The sequence below is a fragment of the Lycium barbarum genome, chromosome 8 (assembly GCF_019175385.1).
Source record: "Lycium barbarum isolate Lr01 chromosome 8, ASM1917538v2, whole genome shotgun sequence".
NCBI classification, from domain to species: Eukaryota; Viridiplantae; Streptophyta; class Magnoliopsida; order Solanales; family Solanaceae; genus Lycium; species Lycium barbarum.
In genome coordinates, this window is record NC_083344.1 from 86,150,474 (window position 1) to 86,178,430 (window position 27,957).

Below are 27,957 nucleotides of genomic sequence, written 5' to 3' on the forward strand. Positions count from 1 at the left end.
GAGACGTAGTATGAGTTGGGTCAGTAAAAAATCAGGGCTAGTCAAATTTCGTTGCTCAAGGATGGCCTTGCCATCCCCGAACGCCGAAGGGGCAGTTGTTGACACCTAATTTTTGAGCTCCCGTAATTTATTTTAATTACCATGAGTCTTTGGATATCAAACAGAGTGAAACAGTATTTTCTACAAATCAAAATAATTTTATTAAATTATTGGATAATGTTTGCCATTCTATTTCGCAAAATAACCTCTATTATATTATTAAATCATTTTAGGAAATAACTTATATATTTTATAATTAAATATGGAAACATTAGCTAATTTTAATCAAGAAAGCAATGTAAAACAAATATTTATTTAATTGTTGGAACTATCAATTAGCGAGTAGTTTACTCTGTTTAATTCAAGGAATTTGATTAATTAAATGAATTAATAATTTTACCATCAATTCATTATTTTTATTTTTTGCACATGCATCTATACAATTTATTAGAATTAATCATAATTAATCGAGTGTTTAATTGGGTTAAATTCCATGAATTGTTTACTGCATGGCTAATATTGGCTACAATTGAAATGATTAGTTGGTTGTCTAATTATGGCCTTAATTGAAATAGCCAAATTCATTGGTTCAAGTCAATTAAAGTCATTTTTACAAAATCAGCCTTCAATTGGTTGACTGAATTAGGTGCGGCCATAATTGGCATAATCAATTTCATGATTTAAGTCAGTTAAGGTCGTTTTCGCAAAATTAGCTTTAATTGGTCAATTAGTTATAATCTGGTTATAATTGAAACGTTCAATTAATGGACATTATTGCAAATTTGGCTAATTGTTAAGTATCGCATGTCTACCCCCTATATAAATATATAAATGGATATACACCTGTGTATACACATACACATGTATACATATATATTGGATTATCCCCTTTCCCTCTCTTTTAATTCAGCCAGGCCCGGGCCATTAAGACCGCGACCCGACCCAATTTGCTTTCTAAATGGAATAATACCCTTTTTCCTCATTTCATTTCATGCCAGACACACCCCTTACATTTCTCTCTTAGGGTTTCTAAATACCCTAGCCGCCGCCTGCCTCTCACTTCTCTCTCCTCATCATCTATGCTGGATTTAGCAAAGACGAGGGCCCACCTAGCTTCTAAAATCATGAGGTTGGCCGAGAATGGCAAGAGCATTAAATGCTCTGCCATTTCTCACCTATTACCACCCAAAGGCCACTCCAAACGCAGTATAAATCTCTTTCCTCTTTATTTTTCTGCGAATCAACAGTCAAAAGCTTTGAAAATCCTTAATGGTTTTTTGTTTGCATGCGTTTGAATATCGATTTTTCTTTGGTTCATAAGGAACCATTCGGATTGACTTTGATTGGGTCAAATCTGACCGTTAATTTGTTTGTATGTTTTTTTCCTAACCATTAGATGTGGTGTTGAGAGAAGCAAATCTTAGATTTACTATACTCCCACATCGGTTGTAAACTAGGGTTTGAGAATTTGGGGGGTTCTATATAAAGAACCCTAGTCTCCACTATTTTAACAACTTGGAGCATATTGAAATACCACTATACTCAAAATGACCGAATTACCTAGGGTTTCTAATTTTTTAGACCTTTAGTTATTCTACTAAGTCAAATTTTAAAGTTCTAATTGTGTTCTTGCTTGTTTATGGCCGAGTTGTTGGTTTGAGGAGAAGAAGGAGTTCATTCAAGTCCATTCTCGTTCAAAGCTGTACCCCAAAAAGGTAAACTTACTTCCTTTTGCCTTTATTTAGCTTTATGCTTTCATTTCCTTGTATGGTTATGTGTGTTTAGGTATGTTAGCTTCTGGTTTTAGTTCTGAGTTTTTACTGCTTATTTAGTTCTGTTGTTTAGTTGGTAATTTAGTCTTCATTATGCCATTAGCTTAGTTATGCTTTGGTTTGGTTTAATCCATGATTGAATGTTGTTCTATTAGGCTTAGTTTATGCCCTTGTCTGATCCACAATTATATGTTTAATGTATTAATGCATTTGTTGATTGGTACATGATTTGTTGGATCAAATGTTTCAGTAAATTAATAATGGGTTATTGAAGATTAGCATCAAGCCTTTTTTTTTTTTTTTTGTAAAACTATTATGACATAATTAGAACCATGCTTAAATTTAGAGCAAACCTAAAAAAATGCTACTAATGACAACTGTGTAGGGTATGTCTGAACTGTGGTAGGGTCATGTATGTTCAAGAACTAGTTTAAAATTGTCACGACCCGACTAGGGGCCATGACGGGTACCCAGAGCTAACTACCGAGCATCGCTCATATTACTAATCATCTTACTCAACCTGAACACATACATATATAAATACCCCAAGGCTATACATAAATATACATAAGCCTGTACGGTTAGCAAAAATGATATACTGACATCGTCATGGGACACCAACAACTCACACGTACGTATCTTCGAGCCTCTACTAGAGTACTAGACATAAAGACGAGACAGGACCCCGTCGGGCCCAAAATATAAATACAAAATGATGTAGATCAAACAGCACCTCCGGAATAATGGAGTGCTCCTGTATGTCTACTGATCAACACCTATGAATCTAGGTTGCCTCCCTGTCTACTTGTGGGCATGGACACAACGTCCAAAAAGAAAAGACGTCAGTACGAACATTGTACTGAGTATGTAAGACATGAATGATACTGACACAATAAAGAAAACATGAAGCATAAGACGAGAATATAACCTGATTAGCTTTTTAAAAGTAAAGACGTTTTATACATCTCACATATATAAACATGTCACATGTACCATCGTCGTTAACTCGCGTCCGGTTAATCATCGCACGCCGCCCACTAGTAGTGTCATGTCCAGCCCTCTAGGCACGGTGTAATCATATGCAGCCCGCCTTCGCGGTGACATGTCCGGCCGTCTAGGCACGGTGTAATCGTGTGAAGCCCGCCTTCGCAGTGACATGTCCGGCCATCTAGGCATGGTGTAATCATCATCATCACATACTTATCATAAATCATGAATTAGAATTCAAAGATAATTTGTAACCATATCGGGGTGACGTAAGGTCGAGAATCCCCGATTCCATTATGGAGTAATCGTAACCATCACACCTCACCTTGAAAAAAACTAGCATTATAAGGTTGGTTTAGCAACAATGAATACATCAAGGAATCGTACAAGGATCATTAGCTTCATAAAACGTCATATCGTATTCATAGGATGAACATCGTGAGAATATCGTATCATAGGCTTTAGAATCTCTAGACTTAGGTTCATCATTACCTTTATCGTATTCAGAACATATCTCTTATTTATTTATTTTTATCTCATAAGAGGCTCTATATAACATTGACTCATATTCTTCGGAATGTAAGAAAGTCATGGAGAATTAGGAAAATAATATCATAGGAGTCATGCCTTAGAAATGAAGGGACTAGCCTTACTTACCGTTGTGATTCGCTAACTCTATCACTTGAATGCTTCTCTCCAATACTCACGTTTCTACCTTCAAGGAAGTTCGAACTAAAATTAGATAATCGAAGACATACTTAGGCTTAAACTAAAGCTAACAGAAATTGGGTAACATCTTCCTTTATTTCGATGACTTCCTTCACATAATAAATAACTCCAATATCAATAGCAACACCCACAATATCTTAATCAACAACTTCATCAAGCTAGACATTATTGAATGTTCAACATTCCCTATCGAACTGTTACACCTCGGAAAATTCTCCGTTCATGCACACTGAATAGACTGACGAAGAGTACGACTTATGTGATGTTTTGATAAGTAAGAAATAGCGTTTGATGATCCTAATCGAAATTTTAAAGACATTGGAGGTGAGGGAAGAAAGTTGTCAAGGAAGGCACGACATACGTTGTGTATCAAAAAGAATTATGAGTAACGAGTCAATGATGATTTAATGATGCTTTGGAGAAGAGTAATAACGTCCTTTATATTGGTATTGAAGTGTTAAACAAGTGTTAAGAAGGTTCCATAAGGATTGGAGATCAAACGAGTCGACGAGAACGAAATCAAAGCAGTTGGGCATTATACGGCCCAACATACTGGCCGTATATTTAGCTAAGAGGGGAAAAGTTCACTAGACCAAACATACGACCATACATATGGCCCGTATAAAAGATACGGACCGTATATTGGTCCGTATATCCTTGGCAGGTCAGATTTTTGTGTATTAATAAGGGACCCAAGTTCATTTCATTTCATTTCCCATTTCACTCCCCTTCTCTCTACAACACACTAGAATTCTCTCCACTCTTCAACTACAAGAATCCAAGAGAAAACCATGGTCAACTACATCAAACCCACAAAATCAAGCGTATGAAACCTAATAAAAATTCATCTACACCTAGAAATCTCAAGGGAAGTGATCTAGGGTTTTGGTGCAAGAAGAGAAGTTCCACCCAAGGCTTATTCTTCCATGATCTAAGGTGAGTTTTATGATCATTCCATATTATTTAAGGTATTGGAAAGCTAAGACACTTTAATTGTAGAAAGATATAGAAAATGGGTCATAAATGTGTGAAAAGTGTCATTGTTGAGTAGTAGTTTGGGGTGAATCATGAATATGGATATGTTGTGAATGAAATTTTGAACATGGAATAAGTATTATATGTGAGAAAATGCAATAATGAACTATGACCATGATTATGAGGAAATTGGAGTGAAATTACGAAATGTGGGTAATATGGACGAATGATGATTGTTGTTTGCGATATTGTGAATGTTGTTTGGAGTGTTTGGGAGTTGATATAGAATATGGGAAAAGTTATATAAACAAAGGAAGTGCTGCCCAATTTTCTTTAGCTTTAATAAGTACGTTTAAGTAACCGGTTAGCTAATGTTCATGCGACTTCTCTTGAAGGTAGAAACGTGGGCATTGAAGGAGAACAAGCAAGCGATAGATTAGTTAAACAAAAAAGGTATGTGAGGCTAGTCCTTTCTTTCTATGGCATGAATCCGATCACATGATTTTTCCTTCTTCTCCATGAATCCTCTATATCCCGGAAAGTTAAGAGTCTATGTTTATGAATAGCTATATGAGGTAAGAGATATATTATTAGCCTAACAATGATGATGATGAGATTAAGTCTAAAGATTCTAGAGTTCATGACATGATGATCCTATATAGTTAATGATGACGTTTATTGTATACACTCACCTTATATGTTATTTCCTTCAAGGTGAGGCAAAATACTTATAAATGCTCCATAATGGAATCGAGGGTTCACGACCTTATGTCACCCTGACATAGCCATAGTTGCCTGCAAGTTCTAATGTATGTTTTTAACGATAAATGTATAATGATGCTAAGTCATGATATGTTTATGCGATGATCAATAATGTAAGTTTATAATATTCCTATGCCATGTATGAAAATGTTGAGTTAAGATGGGTATATGACGATACGATTCCACCGTTCCTAGATGGCCGGACATGTCTCCGCTAATGCGGGCTACTTATGATTACATCGTGCCTAGATGGCCGGACATGTCATCGCTAAAGCGGGCTGCTTATGATTCCACCGTGCCTAAATGGCCGGACATGTCACCGCTAAAGCGGGCTGCTTATGATGGTTACCCAGACGCGAGTGAACGATGATGATGATGATGCGATGATAAATATATGCTATGATGATGCCTGTACTATGTTATATAAGTATACGATATATGTATGAAATGTATTCACCTATAAAACTCATGCAGGTTATATCTTCCTCCTATTTTATTATGAGACTTAGTTTATGACTTTAAAAGTTGCTTACTTTACTATACACATTTCTTAATTACCTCTAATTGCTAAATTGGTTTTGGATGGATCGCTTACTAGGTGGGGGTTAGTGCCTTCATGGCTTAGAACTTGGGTAGTGACAATGACCAACAATACTTCTCTTTTTAGTTTTTATTTAGTTGATCCAATAGTGATATGCAAGTGAAACCGAGCTCGCCTTGCCAACTAAATTTTTAACACTGAGAGGGAGCTTAGCATCTGCTTACAAATTGCAGTCTGACGTGCATAACTAATTTGATGCTACTTTCAAGATCAAATCTCAAGACTACTCTACATGGATAACTATAGTGCAGGAGCTCTCACAATTTTTTGCTAATTGAAGATTTCAAGAAGAAGAAAAAGCTTCTTTTTATTTCTTGATGAATATACAACCCATGAGAATGGGTAGTTATACAATGAGTCCTAAGACTAAATACAGAAAAGCAATATTACACAATCAATTCCTAACCAATTACATTTAATACAATATCATCTAATATCAATCAACACTCCCTCTCAAGTTGGTGAAAAGATGTAGACTATGCCCAACTTACAAACCAGTGTATGAAAATTCTGTTTGTTGAGGTGTTTGATAAAGCTAGCTGCTTTTCCGATAACACATGAAACAAACTCAAGACGCCACTCGTAACTTTTTCTGTGATGAAGTGTCGATCAATTTCAATATTCTTTGTTCGGTCATGATGGACTGGATATTGAGCTCTACTGATTGCAGCCTTATTGACAACACCTTGGACCACATGTATATTCAGATTCCACACTTGATCTACAAAATACACTTTGCTTCTTGTTTCTACATGTGACAAGGCTTTTTCCTATGAGTATAGACTAACCGGATGTAGATCTTTGATCATCTAGATATCCATATCAATCCGTGTTCTATTTTGTCAAAACCCAAAATCGTGTTCGTGCGAGCACCTACTTAGTCCCACCTAGTAGGCGAACCCTTCCCTCACCAATTAACACATTTAAGGAACTAATTTAAATATATTCATCAACAAGCCATTTTTATTCATAAATGTAAAAGTGCATACAATACATTACAACGCTTCCCAAAATTTGTTCTAGACTAGTACAAGAGCTTCTAAGACATGACTAGAACTAGAGTGAAACACAATAAAACAATTAAATGGGACAATCCTGTTGGAGTGAGATAACAGAGTCTTTGAGATAGTACAGACCAATCCGCGAGCTAGAATTCCACGAACACAACCTGAAACAGATCTACACCCTCAAAAGAGTGTAGCAAGTACAGTATCAGTACAACACTCATACTAGTAAGTATCATAGGCCAACAATGATTAGAAAAACACAAAAGCAATAAGTAGCAATGGATAAGTATGGTAGGCAGTAAATTAGACAATAAGCAATTAAACAAAGTAGAAAAAGGGAAAAGAGAACTCCACCATCACCTACTCAGGAGAAGCAACCAACTAGGTCAACCCCAACACCATTCCGATCCACCTATACTCACTAGAAAGCAACTACCCAAACTAACCATGGCAGGACAAGTTCCAAAGCAACTACCCAAACTTACCATGGTATAAGTTACAACACAATCGGGCCCATACCAAGAGTAAGGCTCGCTCGCCATCTAGCGTACGTCGACACTACCTCACCTACGCTTCTATAATCTAACACTAAGTCGACTACTAACGTTAAGGCATAAGATACATAGCTTAAGCTCCCAAACGCATACCACTAGTGCTTCTAGAACAACTCTAGTTATACCGCCACACTCAATCAATTAATTATGCTAAGTCAGGAGACACTTAAGGTCACACTTTCCACACCACCCCATAGTATAAACCTAACTCGAATTCCCAAGTCCGGTCTACCTTCCCAGAACCACTAATAAGCCAGCGTAATCGCCCAAAACCAATTACAGTCCAACATATACAAACAGTAACAAATACTATTATCTCACCTGTGATCCCTCATAAGGCCAATACAATATCTCAAGAACCACTATCAAGTACACGTATCAACAAAGATCAACCAATGAGTTCAAAACAATGCCGTAAGTAAATATGAGATGAATGCAATTCAAATGCAATGATACACACACGCTCCGAGCAGAATATCTCATCGTCTCGACAGTCATGACCCATAGGGGACCACTATGTCTATGTACCTGTCGCGGAACGCACAACCCGATCCAATAGTCAGTGTTACGGAACGTGCAACCAGATCCCAATTAGTGTTGCGGTATGTGCAACCCGATCCCAAAGTTTGTATGAATGAGTGACTATATGATAACAATGATAGTATGGATAAATGAATGAATGTTCGTTCCACACATGGACACCTATCACAACAACAATCACAATGTCCCTATCATAACTTTATTCTCCGTCCAACTAGTCTCCCATAATGCATAGAATGCTCCATTTCATATAATAATCACTAAGGATGATTCCTAGGGTACTAATAGGCCATAAGCTCGAACACGTAAAGCCACAATACCACATAAAACACAACAAGGTGACAAGCTATACTCAACTGTACCAACCTAAGAATTTCGTCCCAACTTCATACCCGAAGGTGGACACGATGTCTCTATAAATTCCTTATTCGAACTACAATCCTAAGTATAATTTCCAACCTAGAATATTCATCCCAACCCCTTATTCGTTGACCCAGGCATGCTTTCTCCATCACTTTCTAATTGCATAATTATGAATTACTAATCGGAGTCTATCAAGTAAACCGTAACGAACCTCGAGGTCGAACAGGTGCTACGAACATCCCGCTGATCTTCAACTTCGCATTTCCAAACCGTGACCTGCAACGGAGAGTCTTGAAATATCAAGGAACTCCAAAGAACAAGAGTCAATATCCTAGGAATTTATTCAAGCTTCGAGTTTTGCAAGGACAAGATTGGAATTTATTCACAACTATATTTGCTTGGTTTCCATGAACTAAAATTCCGGGTTTGACTGTTAACTAAGTCACAGAAGTCATAAATTATACCCCTTTCCTTAGGAAATCCCAATTTCAAGAATTAAGGTTAAACCCATTTACAAAATAGAGGAAAATTTAGAAATTCGAGGTGGGCCAATGCTTCTAATTTAAGAACTTAAAGGATTCTTCCAAGAATGTCCAGTTTTAAGCTTAGAGATTCCATTTTATCATCTTAGACTAGAAAAGTTAAGAACCTCCATTTTTATTAGCTTGGAAGATGAACTCCAGTGAAATGGAATATTAAATGGAAGAGAGATAAAGTAAATGAGATAAAGGGGTTACAACCATGAGATTAGCTCTCCAAATGTCCCAGGTTGGCGGCTGAGATTTAACGTTTTGAGAAAAATGTGGTCAAATCTCGAAATAGGGTTTAAACAATAGTAGAATTCTATGGCGGTCCTATGCAAAAGTTGATCCACCACTATGGCAGTTTGGATGGTGGTTGTGGCTGTGGTGGTCCTATGCAAAAGCTGACTCACCGCTATGGCGGTTTGGAAGGCGGCTGTGGCGGTAGCGCCATGGCTGTCCATTAGCCACTATGGCCCCTTACTGGGCCTAGTGGCCCTTTACGATTTTAAATCTCTCCAACATGGTTCTGGGTTAATTTGATAGGACAATTTTCCCGCGTGACTAAGTTGCACTAATCAAAAGACGTTTTGGGATGCGAAACTCGAGGACGGTAATGGCCAAATGGGTCGTTACATCAGATACCAATTAAATAACCGTTTGTCCTCGAACGACATGGGATGGGGAGGAATTTAACAAAATCGAATTTAACACGGAACGAGGATTTTCCAGGGGCAACATTACACCATAGTACCCAACCAACGTCTCAAATCTTTGCCCACATTTGAACTGTCAGAATCAACGAGTTGGAAATGCCCGTGCACAAACGCATTTTATCGATACACTATGAGGTATCGATTAAGGAAGCATTCTAATTTAACCGTATTGTGTCTTAAATAATTTCCATAAGCAAAATGAAAGATAAAATAAAATAAAAACAATAATGAAAGAATTCAGGAGCCCCTTCCATAGCTATGACTAGGTGGCGCTGGCGCAGCCAGGATGACGCTATAGTGGTTCGGGAGAAAAGGGGATGGCTCGCTGTGGTGGCTTGACTAATCGTTGCAGCGCACCCGCTGGCACAGCAAGGAAACCGTCATGGCGGTCATCGGGTTAGTTAGATATTTAAGTTGACTTTCCACCTTTCCCATTCCCACTTTAACTCCTACTACCCGAAAAAAATTCCCTTTTCCTCTTCCAATAATATTTCCCAGTCCTCCACTCACTCAAATATTACACCCCCATTTGCTAACTTATACCCTACACTACCCATTAGACCACCCAACATTTAGAAAGAGTAAGAAAAGTTTCTTTGGCAAGGAGGCTTCCATCTCAAGGTGCAATCTCTTTCAAATCATACATTTAAGGTACGTAATCGCTCCTAATCATGTTAGACAAGTATATTGCTGAAATTTAGGACTGAGTATGCTCCATCTTTGTAAAATTTGAGTTAAAATTAAAGTTGTAGGGGTTAGGTCATGGGTTGGTGGGGAGGGTGTAGGACGCGAATGGAACTTTGATTAACGTCGAAATGGTGCTATCACTATGTAATACCTTAGATTATACAGATTTTGAGGCCTTAACCATCAAAATATGAAACAAGTTTTTCTCGATTTTTGGGATTTGAATAGTTAAAAATTTGGGCTGTTTTGTTGTTAGAAATCACTCCTTGTGGGGTTTAGTAGACTTTCATGCTTGTTTAGGGCTCGATCAGTGAGAAATATTTCGATTTGGGTCCAAATATTTGGAGAAAATTTTTGGGGTTGGCTGTTGGGGATGACGAGCTGCTATAGCGGTCATTGTGACCGTTAGGGCGATCTATCCATGGCGCACCTTGTGCACGCTGGGGCGGTTAGGAGAGAAAAGAGGTCAGGCCACTATGGCGGGGCCTTCACCCGTCGTGGCGTGTCTGCTGTGGCAGTAACCACTGCCGCTGTAGCGCAGGCCTCCTCAGATTTTTTAATTTTGCCAAAAACTTGGGTTGTCGAATGCGAGGTTATGTTTTCTAAAGTTATTTGGTTCGTACAAAACAAATTGTTGATAGTTCTTGGAGAGTTGTTGACAAAACGTTTGTTCTTATTGAAGGTATCCCCTTTTTTTCAAGGCATGGATTAATTCGTTCAAGTTTCGGACAGTGTTTGATTTTTGGCTGAAGGAAGTCATCGGCGTTATCTGGAGCACATGCCTAAGATTTTATTGCCAGAGATAGTCTTTGATATGGATAAGGTGTATGTTCGTGCCCCGGACTTCTATAACCGACTGCATGCTATGAAGTGGGACAAACTAGTAGAAGATCCCGGCAAGGCGAAGGAGTTTTTAGTGCCAAAGTTTTACGCCCTGCTGAAGACAGTTGCTTTTTCTTCTCCCAATCCAACGATTGTGATTAGGGGCTCGATAGTGAAGATTGGGCATGAGGCTAGTAATGCTCATTACAGGTTAGACAACCACCCGGTGTCTGAGTTAGAGGGAAGGGATGCGGAGGGAAATGGGCTTGGTTGGTCTCCAAGCTTATGCCAGAGGAGAAAAGGAGCAAGGTTCATCGGGCCAACAAGAAGACTGGAATCACTAACCATCACTTCACTGCTGAGGTGAGGAGGTGGCTAAATCTGATATCCCGACGAGTGTGCTCTTCTGGAAACACCTCTGCTGTCACATATATAGGGGCTCTCATGAGTGCCTGTATTATTGATGGTATCCATGATAACGTGGGTCAATATATTGTTCAGGAGTGGAGGGAGTTCGTGTCTGAGCCAGGAGAAGGTCCGAGTTTAATGTTCCCTTTGCTTATCACTGACTTGTGCGTGAAGGCTGAGGTTCCCCTGAGGAGGACAGATGAGTGGGCGGATTCGGATATCTCATTTCATCCACTTGTTGGTGAGGGCTCATGGTACGCTTGTTCATCACTACAAGAGGGGACTGCAGTCCATTGTTGGGGCTAGTGAGAGCCAGGGAGATGATTCTGGAGCACCTCCAGTTCAGGGCCCATTCTAGGTATTGGGTGCCAAGGTGGATGTGGTGAAGACGCTACTGACTACTGGTTCTGGGGCTGGCCCTTCTGCCTCTACCGCTAGCTATTTCACCGGGGAAGAGATGCAGCAGTATTTGAAGACCCAGGGGGAGATGAATACCCAGGTGGATGCTCTCCAAGCTGTGTACTCTACTATGGCCAAGGGCCACAGAGATCATATTAATAAGCTTCAGGAGGGTTTGGACAAGGAGAAAAAAAGGGGTAAGGCACAGGGCAAGCTGGGGGTTAGAGTGTGGAGGGGATTTAAGGGCTTGTTCACGATGATGCAGCTGGGTGCGAGGCTTCCAGTGGAGGACAGAGATGACCCTTAGCACTACTCTTTCCTGGACGAGTTCGAGGATGGTGCTGATAGTAGAGGAGGTGGCGGCTCAAATGATATTGGCGATGAGGAAACTAGCAGGATGGAAGAGTAGGAGTGTGTTTCCACTTTTTATGATAATGATGTTGCCCTTGTAGGCCTTATGTTTCAAACAATCTTTTCATTTGGTTTTTGGCTTTCCTGGATGTTTAGACAATATTTTTTTGCTTTTTCTTGTTTGTTTTTGGTGGTTTGGATGTTTTGATGACTTTTGCCCGCGTTGGGCTTTATGTTTATCGGATGGTTGTGTTTTGGAATCTGTTTTCTGAATTTTTGCTAAGTTAAAATAGGTTGGACAGATTAAGGCAGAATGCACTAATCAACTGGTGTGTTTACCGCTGTAGCGGACGAAAATACCGTTGTGGCGGTAGCGCTATAGCTGAAGGTCCGTGCGCTATGGCGGTATGGGCCATATTTGAGGGTGCATTGTAGCGGGCATGTACCGGCTATAGCTGTAGTTCGTAAGCCATGGCAGCAATCAAGTTATTAAAGGGGACCGCTGTAGCGGACACAAAGAAGCTTTGGCGGACCCGCTATGGTGGACCAATGATCCGCTGCAGCGATAACTGTAGCAGTGGCATTTTCTGATGCCCACAAGACCTTTCGCAACACTAGGAATTTATCAAATCACTTTTCATACACGAACAGAACACGACATATAATGTCAATAATCGAGATACCAATTGGAATAGACTAGATACCAATTTGACACATCTTAGGGATTCAAACCTCTGAAGTGGCACGTTAGGAAGAAAAGAAGGGAGGACTTCCTAAATTCCTTATAGCCTCCCATGGATGGGAACGGACGTCTACGTACCATTCCACGAGACTCTACTAGACACTTCTCCTGTACTTGTGAGACCGGTAAACTAGGGCTCTGATACCAACTTGTCACAACCCAAAATAGGGTCCGTGTTGGCACCTACTTATTCCCACCAGGTAGGCAAACCCTTCCCTAAAAAATTAACACATTTAAGGAACGAATTTAAATAAATTCATCAACAAACCATTTTTATTCATAAATGTAAAAGTGTATACAAGACATTACAACGTTTCCTAAAATCTGGTATAGACTAGAACTAGAGTGAAACACAATAAAAAAATTAAATGGACCAATCCTATTGGAGTGAGATAACAGAGTCTTCGAGATAGTACAGACCAATCCGCGAGCTAGAATTCCACGAACACAAGCTGAAATAGATCTACACCCCCCAAAAAGTGTAGCAAGTGCAGTATCAGTACAATACTTGTACTGGTAAGTATCATAGGCCGACAACGATTAAAAAAACACAAAAGCAAAAAGCAGCAATCGATAAGTATGGTAGGCAATAAATTAGATAATAAGCAATTAAACAAAGTAGAAAAAAGGAAAATAGAAATCCATCATCGCCTACTCACGAGAAGCACCCAACTAGGTCAACCCCATCACCATTTCGATTCCACATATACTTACTAAGAAGCAGCTACCCAAACGAACTATGGTAGGATAAGTTTCAACATAATTGGGCCTCGCCCGCCATCTAGCGCACACCGACAATACCTCACCTATGCTTCCATAATCCAACACTAAGTCGACTACTAACATTATGGCATAAGATACAAAGCTCAAGCTCCCAAATGCGTACCACTAGTGCTTCTAGAACAACTCTAGCTATAACGCCACACTCAATAAATCAATTATACTAAGTCAGGATACATTAAGGTCACACTTCCCACACCACCCCATAGTATAAACCTAAGTCAAATTCCCAAATCTGGTCTACCTTCCCAGAACCACTAAAAAGCCAGAGTAATCACCGCAAACCAATTACAGTCCAACATATACAAACAGTAACAAATATCAACATCTTACTATGATCCCTCATATATCCGAAACACAATCTCAAGAACCACTATTAAGTACACGCATCACCAAAGATCAACCAACAAGTCCAAAATAATGTCGTAAGTAAATATAAGATTAATGCAATGTAAATGCAATGATACACACACGCTCTGGGCAGAATATCTCATCGCCTCAACAGTCATGACCCATAAGGGACCGCTATGTCCAGGTACTTGTTACGGATCGTACAGCCCTATCCAATAGTCAGTGTTGTGGAACGTGCAACCCGATCTCAATTAGTGTTGCGGTACGTGCAACCCGATCCAAGAAAGTGTTACAGCGCGCAACTCGATCCCAAAGTAAGTATGACTGAATGAATGCATGATAACAATGTCAGCATGGATAAATGAATGAATGCTCGTGCCACACATGGACACCTATCACAACAACAATCACAATATCCCTATCATAACTTTACTCTCCATCCAACTACTCTCCCATAATGCATAGAATCCTCCATTTTCTATAATAATCACTAAGGATAATTCCTAGGGTACTAACAGGCCACAAGCCCAAACACGTAAAGCCACAATACCACATAAAACACAACAAGGCGACAAGCCATACTCAACAGTACCAACCTAAGAATTTCTTCCCAACTTCATACCCGAAGGTACACATGATGTCTCCATAAATTCCTTATTCGAACTACAATCCTAAGTACAATTTAAAACCTAGAATATTCATCCCAACTCCTTATTCGTCGATCCAGGTATACTTTATCCATCACTTTCTAATTGCATGATTATGAATTACTACTCGGAGTCTATCAAGTAAACCGTAACGAACCTCGATGCTAAGCAGGTGCTACGAACATCCCGCTGATCTTCAACTTCTTATTTCCAAACCGTGACCCGCAATGGAGATTCTTGAAATATCAAAGAACCCCGAAGAACAAGAGTCAATATTCTAGGAATTTATTCAAACTTCAGGTTTTGCAAGGAAAAGATTGGAATTTATTCAAAACTATATTTGCTTGGTTTCCATGAACTAAAAATCCAGGTTTTATTGTTAACTAAGTCACAGAAGTCATAAATTATACCTCTTTCCTTAGGAAATCCCAATTTCAAGAACTAAGGTTAAACACATTTACAAAATAGAGGAAAATTTAGAAATTAGAGGTGGCCCAATCCTTCTAATTTAAGAACTTAAAGGATTCTTCCAAGAATGTCCAGTTTTAAGCTTAGAGATTCTATTTTATCATCTTAGACTTGAAATGTTAAGAACCTCCATTTTTATTAGCTTGGAAGATGAACTCTAGTGAAATGGAATATTAAATGGAAGAGAGATGAAGTAAATGAGATAAAGGGGTTACCTTCTCCAAGAAACCATGATATTAGCTTTCCAAATGTCCCAGGTGGCGGCTGAGATTTAAGGTTTTGAGAAAAATGGGGTCAAATCCCGAAATAGGGTTTAAATAATTGGATAATTCTATGTTATCCACCGTGGTAACGGCCAAACGGATCGTCACATATTTGGAGGTGACCATATCTGGAGAAGTAAATGTTTCCCTGGAGCAGAATTCATATACCACGATATGTGAAAGACAACTTGCATATGAGGATCTCGGGGATATGCATGCACTGACTCACCAGGCTGACATAATATGCTATGTCTGGTCTAGTGTGAGAGATATAAATGAGTCTTCCAACCGGTATCTGGTATCTCTCCTTATCAACTGACTTTCCAAATCAGCTCTGTAATTTGTGGTTACTTTCAATGGGTGATTCTGCTGGTTTGCAACCCGCTATACTAGTTTCTTTCAAGAGGATCAAAATATACTTCCTTTGAGTAAAAAAGATTCCTCTTTTTGATCTAACAACCTCAATTCCCAAGAAATACTACATTTTTTCATGATCGTTGATCTCAAATTCCTGTGCCAACAACTTCCTCAATCATTTCACTTCCTCTTTGTCATATCCTGTCACTATTATATCATCAATGTAAAGTATGCGAAGAGTGAGTTCACCCTTTTGATGTCTTATGAAGAGGGTGTGGTCCGCATCGCTTTGTTGGTAACCAAAGGAGATTATTGCTTTGCAAAATCTATCAAACCATGCTCAAGGAGATTACTTCAGTCCTTATAAAGCTTTCTTCAGTCTACATACCTTTCCTTGACTATGTCCAGTACCAAATCCAGGAGGGATCTCCATGTACACCTCTTCTTCTAAGTCTCCATGAAGAAATGCATTCCACATCAAATTGTTGTAAGTCCCAATCAAAATTAGTTGCACAAGACAAAAGAATTTAATAGTGTTCATTTTTTCAAAAGGGGCAAATGGTTGTTGATAGTCCATTCCATAAGTTTGAGTAATCCCCTGGCCACCAATCTTGCTTTGAATCTTCCAATTGAACTATCAGCTTTATGTTTTACAGTGAAGACCCATTTACAGCCAACCAACTTTTTATCAGGTGGTGATCCAACAAGTTCCCAAGTCTCATTCTTTGACAAGGCCTTCATTTCTTCAATGATAGCTTGCTTCCATTTAGAATTTGTAATAGCTTCCCTGTAATTCTAAGGAATAGACATAGAATAAGTAGACAAGGCAAAGGATTTATTGGAGGGATAAAAATAATTATAGGTAAAAAGTTAGATAATGGGTGTTTTGTGTAAGATCTGACTCCCTTCTTGTAAGCAATAGGCAAATCTAACTCATTAAGAAATGTAGATAACTCACCAGAAGAAGAAAGTTCGGCTTCGGTAGATTGCATGCTGGCTTCTTCTGTTTTATTTCTCCTTGTGTAAATTATCAAATCAGGCTTATCCAAACGTCCAACAGTCTCCCCCTAAATTCTTTCTCCAATTTCAATTTCGCTTGTGGAAGTAGATTCAACAGTGTAACTAGGAAAAATCATCTCCTCTATCTTATAATTCTCCTCCTAAAGAGGGGATGGGTAATACTGAAATATGGCTCAAATTCTCGAAAGATAACATCCATACTGACAAAGGATCTCCTATAAGGAGGGTAATAGCAATTGTACCCTTTTTGTGTTGGAGAATACCCAATAAAGACATATTTTAAAGTTGTAGGATCAAGTTTCCCATAGTTCCTAGAGTGAAGAAAGCAAACACACCCAAATACTTTTGGAGGAATAGTATAGTCATTCTTACCCTTTAAAGCTTCCAAGGGACTCCAAATTTTGAGGGTTTTAAGTGGCAGTCTATTAAGAAGGTAGGCAGCTTGCATCCCCCAAGTAAGGCTTCGACTGATTCATGGTAAAAAAAAAGGAATCTTACTACTTCTAACAAATGCCTATTTTTTCTTTTAATAATACTATTTTGTGCACTAGTATAAGGACAACTAGTTTCATGGATTACCCGAAAAGACTCCAAGTAAGCTCCAAAAGTTTTATCCATGTATTTTGTGCCATTGTCAGTTCGAAAGATCACTATTTTAGCCTTAAACTGAGTAAAAAATCATCTTATCAAATGACTGAAAAAAGGAGAAAATTTCACTTTTGGCTTTTAATAGATATACCCATGTCATTCTAGTGCAACAATCAATGAAACTGACAAACCATCAATCACCAGACAAAGAAAGTGTTTGGATAGGACCGCACACATTAGAATGAATAGTCGAAAATTGAACTGTACTTTTACTACCACTCAAAGGATAAGAGTTTTTAGTGTGCCTGATATAGTCACAAGCATCACAAGACAAATATTCAAAATTAGTTCTAGAAAACAGATTAAGATATAACTTATTTAAATCAAAAAAATTATGGGTGCCCAAATCATCTATGCCACTGTATTATTTTTCAATTGACATCCTTATTTCCTCCAAAAAAAGGCCTAGCCAGAGTCTTGAGTTTCATCGATCAAATATAAGCCATCATGCAATATACCACTGCTAATGATCTTCCTTGTTTGAAGGTCCAGGGAACAACTCGGCACTACAGTTTAGTTCATTGGTGATGGAGCGAATAGATAATAGGTTAAGGGAAACTTAGGTAAATGAAGAACGGATTATAAGGTAATATTAGGTGTACAAATGAATGAAACAGTTCCAGAGATAGGGCTAGGGAGCAGTTGACTATTCTATCATAATCCCTTTCGGACTAGGAGAGCAGCTTTGGAAGCCTTTAGAAGAGCCTATCATGTGTCTATTCCTAACAAAATCAATAATCCAAGAATAAAGCTGATCATTAAAAGTGGTACATGACTGCACATAATTGGACCTAGTAGAACTACAAGAGTCAAGTATTTTTAGAAGGAGGCACTGATGTTGAACTTCACCCGAAGATGAAGTCTCTCTAGAAGTAGTGTCCCTGGATGTCTCCACAATTTCTGCAATATTATTCTGACCCCTTGATAGACCTACACGCTTGCCCCCAGGACCTCTAGGCAGTCTGCTATATACTTTCCAGCATGTCTCTCTAGTATGATTTGATCTACCATACTAATCACAGTGCTGGTGATCTTTATTAGAAGATGTGATTGCCCTAGGTTGCTAATGAGACACAACTAACTCCGACTTCTCAGTTGGTGCAGAATAAAGCATGACTCCACATCGGCTCTCTTCCTGTTGAACATATGAATATGAATCCTCAAGAGAAGGAATAGGATTTTTACCGAGAACTTAAATCCTAATCTAGTAATATTCTTGGTCCAAGCCGGCCAGAAAATCATAGACACTTTCCTTTTCAACCAGTTGTTGAAACAGAACTGCATCATCGGTACATTTCGTTTGGAGATTCTAATAATAGATAACCTCCTGCCATAGCCCACTTAGCTCCGAATAATAATCAGTAATAGTCAATTCACCTTGGTTAGTGGCATAGCTTTTATTTCCAATCTCAAAGTCCTGGGCATCATCCTTTTGCAAGAGTAGCACACCTAGTTGAATTCAAAAAAATTCAATAGTATCAAGCAATATATATTGCTTAGAGATTCGAGGATACATAGTGTTCAGAAGTCATGTAATCGCAAGGGAATTAACAGAATCCCATTGACTATAGCTAAAGTCTGTCACAGCAGGTGCTTTCTTTTCTCCAGTGATAGAGCCAATTAATTTCTTAGATCTAATAAAGAGCAAGCAAGACCTTGACTAAGCAAGATACGTATGTACTAGCCCTATCTATTTTCACAGCACTGATTTGTGCAAGAGAACTATTGTTCGCTTCCTTCATATGCCCCATGAGGAGACATCTATTAATCCAAAAAAATATTTATAATCTGAAAAGAATACCAAACTTGAATCGGCTATTGAAAGAGTCATCGGAGATGACACAGAGAACCACACAAAGAAGCATATCTACAACAAGTTATCGCAAAAGTTGCAGAAAAATCGGAACAGTTGCTGATGGCACAAAAATTGCAAGAAAATGATCGGAACAAGCATGCAACTCAAGATCTAAAAAAAAATTCTAGAAAAATTCACCAGAAAGTTGGAGATCTGGCCAAAAAAAGTAGCTGCCAAGCCTGAACTCTAATTCTGGTGACAAAAAAAAAAGACAAAGCTAGTAAGGTATATGCTTGGAATGTTAAAATTACTCCAATAAAGAAAAAAAATCCAAATAAAGTGATTGAAAGGAGTTTGTGTTGTGGAAAACCACTAAGAGAGAGAAAACTTGAACTCTTTGATAAAAACAGAACCCTAGTGCTGCGAGGGAGATAATTCACCTCAGAAAAGGTACCAATGGCTCTGATACCATGAAGATTTCAAGAAGAGAAAGCTTCTTTGTGTTTCTTGATGAATATATAGCCCATGAGAATGGTTACTTATACAATGAGTCTTAAGACAAAATAAGGAAAAACAATATTACACAATGAATTCCTAATATTACACAATCAATTCCTAATCAATTACATTTAATACAAGATTATTCTTCTTAAGCTATCAATTTTAATCAAATATCAATCAACGTTAACTCACTTGGATATAAGCATTAAACTCAAGATGAAAGAAAATTCCTGAAGGGAAGCGTGGTTTGAGTGACTATTTTAGAACAAGTAATCATATGATGAGTTTGCATGTGGAAGAAGTAGGGTTTGAAATATCTCATTCAAAAGAAGGGAGAGAGAAGGGATCTGAAGTGGATACTATAGGTCATTCGGCGGGAGTACTTGGTCTGAAATTGAAGCAGAGTTGGAAGTACAAACATTACCAGTTGAAGGAAGAGAACTGGTAGAGATATTCTCATGATTTAGAAGAGGTTGAAGACTCCTGTTTAAAAGAGGAAGCTGTGAAATAGAGGGAGTTTTATTGACATGTGATCCTTAGTAAAAGTTGGCACAATATGATGACTATTCCCTTTTATGGTTCCTCCAAAACGGATGATATGGACTAGAGAGGTAGAAAGCTTAGTGGGGATGAGATAGGTTTGGATGAAGAAGATCAATATGATAATACTTCTATTTCACCAAGCATCCAAACTTTTTTGCTTCATTATGTTTGTAGATTTTGTTTAAAATTTTTCTTTATGATATTTGTGGAAGCATTTTAAGTCTCTCATAGCAAAAGAGTGAAGGAAAACGTGGCTAGAGAAGGAAGAAAAGCTAGGTAGGAAAGGGAAGCAGGGTGGATGAGATTAATATTTTGTCACCTGGTTGTCCAACTTAGTCAAAAAATATTATTTTATGTCAGTTTTCAAATGATGTGGAGTCTATTAGTTTTTAGCGAAATTATGATCCAAAATTTAGACAACAAGAACTTAATTGGTACTAAAATTTAATAGAGGCTAAAAGTGATCTATTTTTATTAGTTTAAGAGTATTTTGGCACTTTTCCATAAATTTTGCAATAAAAAGAATTCACATGCGAATATTTACTCGTTCAATCCCTATTTCATTTGTAGAGTAACTTATAATTTCTCATATCTCAAAATACATAAATTAATCTTTGCTTCGTTCCGCCATCCCGATCATAAAATAAAAAATTGCTCTTAAATGAATTTTAATTTGAGTTTTGATTAAACAAACATTCATTCAAAACAAACACAGCAAAAACTGAAAACGGAGCAGAACAGGTAGTTCTTAGATAAGTGGAAGAACTCTTTAGGAAAAGATAGGGAAAACCAATATTTCATAGCAAGAAATGTATCTCTGTTTTCCACTAGAACAGTTCTATCAGTAGATAACACCAACAGTGCAGAAAAAAGAATGCATCTATAACCTTTGGGTTCCTACCCAACTCTCTCTCTAGTATATCGATACATACTCTATCATCATTGGCTCCCTTTCCTATTTTTGCATCTACATATTTTTCCTTTGTAAACCTACTACATATATCAACAGTAGTTTTTCCATCCAACGCCATCTTTGAAACACGAGCTTTCATTATATTTTATAACCATGGTGTTCGGACTAGCTTGTGTGCACCTAGACTAATTCCTCTGGATACCTTCCACCTCCATGTAACTCTGTCTACCAAGGCTTGGATAGATGGGAATAAATTACCTTGTATTTTGTTTTCTCTGCTGAAATTTGAACTAGAGGCCTCATGGCTCCCAACCTACTTTATTGACCTCATGAGCTTTCATTGTTTATCATCCTTTTCATGATTTGGGGGTAGAAGAATTAGGGGTCATTTGGTTAGGAACATGTTATCCCAGGATAACTTATCCTGGATTAGTTGTCCCATGATTAGTTATTTCACCCTCTCACTGGGATAAAATAACACTACAATCCCGGGATACTAACCCTGGGATTAGTTATACCGCGAGTTTATCCCAACCAAACATGGGATAAAATAATCTCAAATATAATACATGGACTATTTATCCTTATCCCTCGTACCAAATAAGACCTTAGGGTTTAAGCCCAACTTGTTAAGAATGTGCGTTTTCATGAGATTAGTGTTTAGATTTAGGATATTGAATCTATCTTGGGGATTTAGACGTACAAATCAATGGATAAACTATTTGTAAGCTTGAATTTCCTATTCAACTCAAGATTCTTGCAATGAGAATAAGGATTTTTCCATAATTTGGGGGTTTTGATAGTTAATGAAATTGGAGGCTCTATTGGGGGTAGATTTTCATGAAACTTAGAATGTTGACTATTTAAATTATGGGAAGCATGTTACTAGCTTAAAATTCCATTTTTTCCCTTATAGGTCCGGGGTCACTTTTTGGGTTGTGTTTTCGGGTTTTGTTTAGAAGTATGGCAATATGGGTGTCCATAGATGCGTGTGCTAACATAGAATGTGCATTTGATAGACTTGGATTGTTCTGAGGCTCTTCAAAACGGAAAGGTGTTGGCTTGAGGTTCGTGGCACCTATTCAGCTTACTTATGTTTAGACTCCGGCTAGAGAAAAGTATGTAGATGGTAGTTATTCACGGGAAAAGCATGATAGGCCTTCGGACATGGTGATAAATCCACTAGTTTGGTATGGATGTTCTTTGTGGGCTTGCCGCCATACTTGTTGATAGGTTGTGATTACTGATTGAATCGTTTGTCTTTGATATCTCACTTTTCTCATGAAAAGTGAAGGATTACATATTGATGACTTGGTTGAGTTCGGCATTAATGATATTCATTTATTGGTTATATGATTTGAGATGTGGTTGAAATTAATCTATGCATTTACTTATCATCCATCCACATGCATTCAAGGTTACGATGGAAATAATGATAATCTATGTCAGCCATCTGTGTGGTCCCAAATGGCAGTGGCAATAATGAAAATCAGTGTGGGCCTAAGTGGCAATAGCAATAATGACAATCTGTGTGGCCATCTATGTGGGCCCAAGTGGCAATGGCAATAATGATCATCTATGTGGGCTCAAGTGGCAATGATCTTCTCTGTGGGTACATGGACTTCGCGGGTCCCCCATGGGTCATGACCTTGAGGCATTGCCTTTAGCATGTGTGTACGGTTCGGAGAGATGGCCTGGATGTTACATGCCGTGTTTTCATGCGTTGGAAAGCATGCGAGTTAAATGACATTGGTAACCAAAAATGAGGCTATGGACTAGTGCTATGTCATATGATTCTGAAAATAAGTATATGAAGTGTGTTAGAAGTGATCAATATTCAGTGAATTGAGAAAAAGGAATTAATTATGTGGATAATTGGTTAAATGTTGGAATAAAGTGGGAGAGTAAGGAATTAATTATGGTATAAGTTCGGATTAAGTGGATAACTATTATTTTGTTTAGTCTTCACGTGGCTCTTAATTAGTGGACCGATTGTGGAATAAATTATAAATGCATGCACAAAGGTTTGTGGCAAGTTGTAAGGAGGAATGTATATGTGCTAACCTAGGTGGCTTTCACGTGTAAAGCATAGTAAAGATAATTTGAACTTCTATTTTACTTCCTTGGCATTTTTGGAGTGTAAGAAAGGAATACAACACACTTCTTTCTATTTTTTCTTGACTTTCTTATTCTAAAGTATTAGCCAAGAACGTATACGCCAACAATTTAGTTCTTTTTCATTTTAGCATAACATTTTGGTTATTAAGACCAGATGGCAATAACGTTTCTTCCGTTTATGTGAACTTCGGGTTTTCTCTGAAGTGAAGTAAGGTGGAAGAAGAATAGTTCTTGGAATATAAGGTAATCTCTTAGATATATTTAAAGTTCGCCAGGTCATAGCTAAATTGTGGGATGAGAGATACGGAATTAATGGCAGGAAATCGTATAAGTTGTTGTTGTTGCTATGTGGACTGATTTAGAGTGTATTCTTGAGATGTTGTGCCTGAAATTCTTGGAATATAGCTTGTGTATGTTGTTGTTGATGTTGTGGTTCTTCATGTTGAGTTGAGAAAGTGATAAAAGTAGGGGGAATGCTGCCTGATTCTTTATAAAAAGGAGTTATCATTTGATATACATCATATATTAATATTCACTAAGTTAATGGACGTATTGTCATTGTTTAGGTTGAAGTGCTAATTGAGACGAATTCGTTAGTGATTGCGTATTGGCGACAAAAGGTATGTTAAGGTTGCTTCTTGTTTTCATTGGCATGACTCCTACGATTGAGCCACCTTTGACTATTCGCACAAGGATGTGCTATTCACGAAGATTGTACTTGGGTTACCATGACCTTATTATAATATTGCTCTCTAGTTAAGAACGAGTATAAGAATAGTCTAGCTATATAAGATGATAGAATGACAGAAGGTGTAACTAGTGTATATGTTGCTTATACGCTATTATGTTTCATTCGAGTTATCATTATATGTATGTATAGCCTGGCCTACGGGTCGTGGAGTTGTTGCCGGATCGACGTGTCACGGAGTTGCGCATACCTAACCTACGGGTCATGAAGTTGGTTATACCTGGCCTACGAGTCATGGAGTTATCTATGTTTGACCCTCGGGTCACGGAGTTATATCTATAGAGTTGTGATATCTTGCCTCAGATGAGAGGAAACCCAGGTAGAGAACCTCTAGATCCTTTCTTGATATATCCAGAGTACAACTTGTTATTTTATTTCAGTTGTTATCTTGCCTTGCATACTAAGTACATTATTCGTACTAACGTTCCTTTTGCCGGGGGCACTATATTCATGCCTGCAGGTTCTGATAGACAGCCAGATAGACCTCCTCAGTAGACGAGACAAGAGATCAGCTGACTAGTGAGCTCCATTCTTCTTGGAGTTGCCAGGTCTACTCAGAGCCTTCTTTTGCTATGTATATATGCGATTTATAGGTCGGGGTTCTGTCCCGACTATGATACAGTTGTGCACTCAGTAGAAGCTTGTAGACGTGTCCTGTAAGTAGTAGAGTCCTGGCCTTGCTGGCCTTTTATGTACTTATTTTGGTGCTGTCGGACGGATGACGACTTCGTCGGTCGGCATAGCAGATGTATATATATGTTTAGCTTATATTTCGTGTAGTCTTGATGACTAAGTTTTATGAATAGTTCTTGTGTGGCCTTGTCGGCCCTATTGGTATCTTCTGTTATAGGTAGACCTTGCTGATCTAACTCGAGAGCTATCCTAGAGATTCAAACTCAGTATGGTTCGCTCGGGCTGAGTATGGCACCGGGTGGCGGCCATTCGCCTCCGGGCTTAGGGTGTGACAAACTTAGTATCAGAGCAGGTCTGTCCTAGGGAGTCTACAAGTCGTGTCTAGTAGGGTCTAGTTTATATATGTGTTGTGCACCATATTATATAAGCAAGAAGCTACAGGGCATTTAGGATGTCAGTTGCACTTCTTTCAGGTCTGATTCGTGCTATAGTGCCGAGTTATAGGGGTTGTGAGTTAACTTACCTATTGTGTTTGAATACAGAGATGCCAGTAGCGAAAAAGACTACGCCAGTAGGTGAGGGACCCAACAGGGCATCCCCTGAGGATGGGGCCCAGTCTAAGGCCCAGAGTATTACCCCTTCTCAGTCTTCACCGAGTCCTCCACCACCTGAGGAGATTCTGAGAGAGGCAGCACCTCCAGTACCCTCTGATCAGGACATTAGGAGTGCAGTACATTTATTGACTCAATTAGTGGTAGCTCAGAGGTAGCCGAGGGCTCCAGCTGGTGCAGTATCTTCAAAGGGACCCGACAGTTCGAGGGTTCGAGAGTTTTTTACACTAGATCCACCGGAGTATACTGGGGTTAAGCAGGATGAGGACTCGCAGCGCTTTGTTGATCAGCTCCACCGGGTTTTCAGAGTCATGTATGCTAAAGAGACTGAGACAGTGGAGCTAGTAGCTTTTAGACTTGGGGATATAGCAGTTTTATAGTACGAGAGTTGCGAGCGGTCCAGGGTACCGATGCACCCCCAGTTGATTGGTCCAAGTTTTCAGAGGCTTTTATAGATCATTATTTGCCGAAGGAAGTACGGGAGGCCTGAGTAGCTCAGTTTCTGAATTTGGAGCAGGGTAATTCCAATGTCCGAGATTATTGTTTGCGGTTCAACTCCCTGGCCAGATATGCCCCAGCTTTGTTTGACACAGAGCGGGATAGGATCCATAAGTTTGTTTTGGGTCTGCACCCAGACTATGTTGAGGCTTGTTCCACAGTAGCACTGAATGATAATATGGAGATTTCTCAGATTCAGGCATTTGTTCAGAACTTAGAGGACCGTAAGCGCCAGCAGTGGGTTACCGAGAGAGTCGAAAGAGAGCAGCATAAGAGGGCCAGACCAGCGGGTCACTAAGGTGAATTCCAAGTAACTTCAGATCTCGCTATCAAGGCAGGCCACCCAGGCCGCCACCATCTCAGTTCCAGGGATACAGGTCTGACTGTAATATCCCATCTGGACCAGGGGAGAGCTCCCGTATGTCAGGGTCACATCAGCAGAAGAGTTCAGGATGGAGCAGACCAGCGCCACAGGCATGTGGTAATTGTTGTAGAGCGCATCGTCGATGTTGTCAGTTTGGGTCAAATGCTTGCATTAGCTGTGGTAGCCCAGATCACTTTATGTGACACTATTCGTAGAGGGGACAAGGTAGCATGGCATGGCTGACAGATTCTGTAGCAGGATCATCCGCATCAGTATGTCCTTCAGGGCGCGGATCTCAGCCATCACCTGGCCGAGGTAGGGTCAGAGGCGGGGATTCTAGTTCAGGTGGCACTTAGAACCGCCTCTATGCCTTAGCAGGTCGTCAAGATTTGGAGTCATCACCAGATGTTGTGACAGGTACCTTGACAGTTTATTCTCATAGCGTTTATGCATTGATAGACTCGGGATCCAATTTATCATATGTCACTCCATTAGTTGCGAGGAAGTTTAGTGTAATACCAAAATTGTTAAGTGAACCATTTTATGTGTCTACACCAGTCGGTGAACAAGTTATAGCTAGAAAAATCTATTGAGGTTGTTATATAGTAGTTTGTAATCGTCAAACCATAGCAGATCTTATAGAGTTGCAGATGGTAGACTTTGATGTTATTATGGGTATGGATTGGTTGGCATATTTTTTATGCTAACGTTGGGTGCTGGACAAAGGTTGTCACATTCCACTTCCCAGGGGAACCAGTTCTGGAGTGGAAAGGCAACACAGCATCCCTGAAGGGCAGGTTTATTTCCTACCTTAAAGCGCGAAAGATGATTAAGAGAGGGATATATTTATCACATTGTCCGAGTTCGTGATACAGAGGCAGAAATGCCCACTCTTCATTCAGTTCCATTGGTTAATTAATTTACAGATGTGTTTCCAGATGAGCTTCCCGGTATTCCGCCAAATCAAGAGATTGATTTCTCTATAGACATGCTACCAGATACGCAACCAATATCTATTCCCCCATATCGAATGGCTTCTGCTGATTTGAAGGAATTAAAGGAGCAGTTGAAAGATTTACTTGAGAAGCGCTTTATTAGGCCTAGCTCTTCACCATGGGGAGCACCAGTGTTATTTGTAAGAAAGAAAGACAGATCGTTACGAATGTGTATTGATTATAGGCAGCTGAATGAAGTGACGATAAAGAATAAATACCCACTCCCGAGGATTGACGACTTATTTGATCAGTTGCAAGGTGCCAAGTATTTCTCGAAGATTGATCTGACATCTAGTTATCATCAGGTTAAAGTCAGGAAGGAAGATATTCCGAAGAAAGCTTTCAGGACCAGATATGGTCACTTTGAGTTTCTTAAGATGTCTTTTGGGTTGACTAATGCCCCTGCGGTATTCATGGACTTGATGAACGGTGTATTCAAGCCCTTTTTAGATATGTTCATAATAGTGTTTATTGATGATATTCTGGTCTATTCACGATCGGAGGCTGAGCATGTTGACCACTTGCGGGCAGTACTTGGTGTCCTACAGAAACAGAGGTTGTACGCGAAATTTTCTAATTGTGAGTTCTGGTTAGACTCTGCGGCCTTCCTAGGCCATGTTGTATCAGCTAAGGGTATCAAGGTTGACACTCAGAAGATTAAAGCAGTGAAAACTTGGCCTAGACCCACGACATCAACTGAGGTACACAGTTTCCTGGGTTTGGCAGATT

General features: G+C 39.1%; 1 long non-coding RNA gene across 1 annotated transcript in view; it reads left to right on the forward strand.

The window, feature by feature from the left end:
• The first annotated feature begins 231 nt into the window (after positions 1 to 231).
• LOC132605126 (uncharacterized) overlaps positions 232 to 27,957 on the forward strand; it is a 35,791-nt gene continuing 8,065 nt past the window's right edge. The window contains exons 1-4 of the long non-coding RNA XR_009569048.1: positions 232 to 1,754; positions 23,946 to 23,999; positions 24,260 to 24,446; positions 24,588 to 24,675. This is a non-coding gene — a long non-coding RNA (uncharacterized LOC132605126). The remainder of the gene's footprint in view (positions 1,755 to 23,945; positions 24,000 to 24,259; positions 24,447 to 24,587; positions 24,676 to 27,957) is intronic.